The sequence below is a fragment of the Camelus ferus genome, chromosome 11 (genome assembly GCF_009834535.1).
Source record: "Camelus ferus isolate YT-003-E chromosome 11, BCGSAC_Cfer_1.0, whole genome shotgun sequence".
Lineage (NCBI taxonomy): Eukaryota > Metazoa > Chordata > Mammalia > Artiodactyla > Camelidae > Camelus > Camelus ferus.
The window spans coordinates 21803664-21809354 of record NC_045706.1 but is presented as its reverse complement, the minus strand read 5'-3'; positions in this window follow the sequence as shown (position 1 = coordinate 21809354).

Genomic DNA, 5691 nt, shown 5'->3' with positions numbered 1-5691 from the left:
CTTTTAGAGAGTGAGCACAAGACGCAGATTTTCTCCAAAATGTCAGCAAAGACAGAAGAAAATAGATCATGACAGGCACACATGCCATCTGTCATTGTAGCTCAGTCTCTGGAGAATGCTGCTGTTTGTAGCCATTGGAAATGAACTAGATGAAGTGGGGCCTTCAGTGCTTTGCTCCTGAGGAAGTATGCGGTCTGATGTCTGAAGAACAGAGACGTCTTCAGCTGAGATGTCCATGCCAAAGTGTCCCCTGTGCCGAAGGCTGCTGGGCTCCAGGGATTTCTCCCCACCAGGAAAGCCCTCCTTCTCCTCCCTATCTCCCACAGAAGCCTATTCTTACAATGTAGGGTCTTTTGTTGCTTGCTCTCGCTTGCAAAGAGTTATCGCTGCCCAGGTCCTAGGAACTGGCTGCATTTAAGACCATGTCCAAGCACGGTGGATAGGAAGAGAAATGAGGCCATGCAGAAGCAACAGAGACAGAACAGAATTGTTTTTCTTGTCACTAATCTGTCTTTCTTGGTTTCCAGGTAGAATCACCTGGGAAGCACATAATTGTCTCCATAAACAACACACCTGGTCCTTGGAACGCCAGAATGGTTTTCTTGTGCTGACCTTCCAAAATCTTATGGTTCAATTAGAGAATTTCTGGGCTTCTTCCATTGGCAGCTGGGACATTCTGAGGGTGGGGTGCCAAGGGAAGAGGAGGAGAGAGATGAGCCTAGAGAATTAAAGTTAATCTTTGTCAATTACAGAGCTCCACTTGACACATTCTCATTTCAACCTGTCAATTTCAGATTCTCCTCTGTGAGGGGAAAATGCAGATGCTCCCCAGATTTCTAATCTATTTATAATGGTAACAAGACAACTCTAGGCAGCGTGTGCTCATCATGAGCTAATCATCCTCTGCCATGCCTTGTGCCTCCTAATTACTGGCATGTTGGTTGCCTACTGATCAAGTTGGAGCCTCATCCAGGCAATAGGGAGGGCAGGTAGGGGAGGAGAAGCTCCAGGGGAGTCCAGAACTTGGCAGGCTTTCTAACAACAGGTGGGCTTCACACCTTGCCTTGAAATGCATCCCTTTTAAAGAGGCAGACACCACTTCCATGGGTGCTAACGGGAATGTGGCAGGTCTCCAAACACATGCCTTCTTTCTGTCGAGGAGCTCTTCACAGCAAGATGCTGTCCTTCCAAAATCTCTTGGCTCAGTGATATAGACCCAGCATGTGATATCAAGCAGAAGAAAAAGAAATAAGTAAATGGGCATCTGTAGCTGACAGTGGGGCAAGATCAGCTTTATTCACTCATCTGTTCAAGAAATATTTACCGAAAAGCTGCTCTCTGCCAGGCTCTGTTCTAGACAGTGAGACTACACCAAAGATCAAACACACTTACCGTAGGGGGACCACATCCTTTTTTTTATCCAAACTGGGACACTGTTGGGGGGGTGAATGGAGCACTATTAATAATTACTCTGAGGAAACAACCATGACATAGGACTGTTTGAAGTAAACCAGGATGGAGTCATCCTAACTTAAAATTCAGAGGAACTAGGAACTGTAAACTCAGAGATGTGTTCATGTTCCATTTACTGTTGAATCGTCTTTCTTCCCTTTCAATCCCCTACTCATAGATGGAAATCCAATTCTCTGAGCCTAAAACCCCTTTATGGAGCCCTCCCTTGTCAGCTTCACAGTATTTGAGGGCCTCTCACTGGGGTGGTAAACTCCTTCAGAGTCAGAGGTCAGTGAGCATAGCTTTGGGTGGTTTTAAAAAATATGTTTAAAATTTTGTATCAATTAGGATTTTGGTGGCAGAAAACAGACATTAATCTCGGCTAATTCCAGTGAAAAGGAATTTACATGAATGCTATCAGGAGCCCACAGAATCAACTCAAGTTTGGAGAACATAACTTGGAAAGAAGCAGGAGCTAAGACAGCTTGGAAAGGATGGGAATCAGGAAACACAAGAACATTTTCCTGGCAGATAACAGCTCCCCAGGGGTCTCTTCTGGACCCAAAGAATGTCAGTCATTTCTTCTGTCTTCATGTAACTGAAGATTGAAAATTCCAGACACATGTCCTCACTGGTAAAGTTTAGGGCACAGGCTCACTGCATGGCACAGGGAGTGTCACGGGCCGAATTGTGTCCCCTCAAAGTTCATACGTCGACGCCCTCAGAATGTGACTGTATTTGGAAATAGGGCCTTTAAAGAGGCAATTAAGTTAGAAGGAGGCTGTCAGGGTGAGTGCTAATCCAATCTGACCGATATCCTCCTAAGGAGAAATTAAGACACAGACAAGAAGAGAGGGAAGACCATGGAAGACAGAGGAAGGAGACGACCATTTATAAGCCAAGGAGAGAGGTCTCAGAAGGAAGCAACCCTGTCTGCACCCTCATCTCTGACCTCCAGCCTCCACCGTTGTGACAAAATGCCCTCCTGTTGTTGGAGCCACCCAACCTGCGGTGCTTGTTACAGTAGCCTTAGGGAACCAAACAGTGAGGAGAACTGTCTGGGGGAATAAACCGGTGAGTATTTCTCCAGCTGGAGAGGCATTGGGATTTACTGTTCCACTTAGATTGCACACACGAGGAGAAGAATGATCTCCACCACCAGCAGGGGAAATGCGCGAGGAGCTCTGAAGGCAAAGAATGACTGTCCACTTCAATTACCTCTCAAGGAATTTTGGAAGTCACTATTCCGTCAATATTTCTTGAGCACAAACTAAAACTACTACGTGCCCGGTGGTGCATTAGGTAGTTAGCATTTCAGATATGAATATGCGACCCCTTTCCTGGCCTGGTGGCACATTCTTGAAAGTATTCAATTTTCTATCACATTTTTTTGGGGGGGGGACAAAGTGCTTTGATAATTTAGAGACAGTTAATAAAGAGATGGAGAGGGGTACTCCTTCCACCCAGAGGAAGGATGGTGGTAAAAGTTAAGAAAGAATTTAGGAAATGACATTTACACTAGGCGTTATAAACTGCTGGAGTTTGCTCACACTTTTTTCAGTCTAGCGGCTTCCTTTCCGTTCTTTCTCTGGCAAAGGGACAGAGCTCTCTGAGTTGAGGAAGTGGCAGAACTGGAGGGTGACTGGGGCTGGGGGAGTGGTGGGAAATGGGCTAGAAAGACAACCATGAACTAAAAAATCAGAGGTTTAGTGTTAGAAAAATGTTGGCCTTCTAATCTGCACATAACAGTTTGTATTTTATTTTCTGTTTTTTTCTTTTTCTGATGCAAGTACTGGGGATTGAACCCAGGACCTCGTGCATGCTAAGCATGTGCTCTACCAATGAGCTAAACCCTCCCACAACAGCTGGTATTTCCTATATTATTCTAAATGTTTCTGATGACCATATATTCCTTCTATAATTAAAAAAAATAAAGAAGAAAGTAAAAGTCCCATCAAATGTTTATAATGGTTTTCCAGATCTAGTGGATTTCTGAATATTAGAATCCTTTATAATTAACTGTAACAAATAATAGATTTTTCTGCAATACTGATTATTAAGCGTAGTTAACATAAAAACATTCATAAGTCAAAGATGGACAATAATTTCAAAAGAGACTTGTGGTAGCATGATATCGCCTAGAGAATGGTTTATTGGTCTTTACAAATGGAAAAAGAAACTCATTACTTAGGTCCTTCACAATGAGTATTAAAGATACAGGAAATCGTTACTCAAGATTCTTGGCAAAGGAAATGGCTCTTATGTTGCTCTCTCCTACTCTTTTGTCTTACTCCTTTCACAAAAGTAGAGAAACTTTTTTGTTGAGCAATTTTGCTGGTAATGTCCCATCCCTAAGTAATTTGCTGTTGTTAACGAACATTGGAACAAAACAACACCAATTAAGGTTTTAGGTGATTATTAAACATGGTAAGAGATTCTGCGTGAACTGTGAGGTGAAGAACTCAGCTTGAGGGAGGCATTGCCTGGTGCTGGAAAACATTTTTAACAGAAGGGAAACTTGGACCAAATTTCTCCCCTGAACTTTAGCGCCTACCTGACCCTCTGATGCAGGGTGATGGCTAAAGGTTCAGCATTGGAACTTCAGAAGCCTGGACCTGGAGGAGATCACCCAAGGGAGACATGGAACAGACGGTGAGTGCATTCAAACTAGCCCCACCAGCTTTGGAAAATGGTCTCCTCTTTAAACAATTTTCCATTTATAGTATATGTTTTTTTTAATGAGTGTTTATCAATGTAGCATGCAACCTTCTTTCAAACAAAGCCTCTCCCTCTCTGAGCTCTCAGAATTCAGGGACCACGCCCCACCCCAAACACAACGAGGGCGTCACCTCCACCTGAGGGGGCAGAATCATGCTGTTGTTACAGAGATTCAGCCTTTGAAGGGCTTACATCTGTGTTCATTTCCAGCTTCTGCGTTTGCTCCCTGTGTGGCCTTGGGTAAGTCTCTAACCTCCCACCATCTCCATTTTCTCTTTTGTTCTTATGAAGAAAATAAAATAGGAAACATTTAGAGTATGACAGGTTTGGGATCAGTGAGCATTCTGCGCTTTCCTAGGACACCTGTATGACAGAGCGCAAGGGACTCCTTGCTAAGTGGAAGCAGCAGGGCAGGAAGGCTCAGATCCCCCACCGTGTGCTCCGTGACCCCACCCCCAGCCCATTCATCAGCCCAGTGCTGATTCCCCTTCCTTGTGTAGGAAACAATAAAAAAACTAGGAAAAACAGCCCCTAGACCAACCCCCACTCCATGTATGTTTACCCCTGCTCTTTTGTCGAGTCTCAGAGAAGCGCCAAGGTACCAATGATTCTGGAGAGGCAAAATGAGGGCTGGGTCAGTGAAGGACACAAGGGGCTGGCGACATGGCTGGTGGACTGTTGGAGGGTGGGTGTTGCATTGCTAAATGCTGCCATGCCTGAAGCTGAATGTCTCCTTCTCTTTATAACAAATCCGAAACCCAGCAAGGACCTTCCAGGAACCTATCATTAACTTTGTTATTATGGTTATTATCAACAATGTGCCAATTTTCCTTCATCTTTGAGGATCTTTCAATGATGACACTGAGTTTTTTCCCCTCCCTTTCTTTCTGCTGGTCTCTCCCCTCCCCCTGCTACCCCTCCCTCCTCTTTCCCCAAATGCCAAAGTTTCTTTTCTTTCCTCCCTGCAAATTGTTCTCCTTATAAAAAGAATGGCAGTGACATGGATGGAAACTCAGCAGGATTCAGAATCTCTCTGATGGAGGAGAAAGAAATATTTGTATATTACTCAAGGTCTTGAGACTTATTCATCAGAAGTTTCATTTTTCACTCGTCTTTTCCTTATCTTAAAGCCACTGACATGAATATATATCATGAAGTTAAAAAGATTGAATTACACTTCGCTGGCTACTGCTAAGATTCATGGAGACTCAAAGCTCCAGCTAGTCAGTCCCCGGGTGTACAAAGCCGCTACGTTTTACGTTTGCCTTTTTTTTCCCCCTTGCTCAGCAACACACACTAACAGGATTTGTCTCTTCATTGTGATATGAGAATGATTGAAAATATACTCTGTTTGGTTTGATAAAAGACCGTTGCCACAGAGGAGAACAGCTCTGTCATTTGGGCATATTTCCCAGGGGCTCTGAGATGTGCTTGAGCCAGTTTTAATGGGATGTTTTGAGCCGCGACGCTGCTTGGCCTAAGGCAGAAGCTTCTGTGTGGGGTCACTCGCCCCAGGAGATC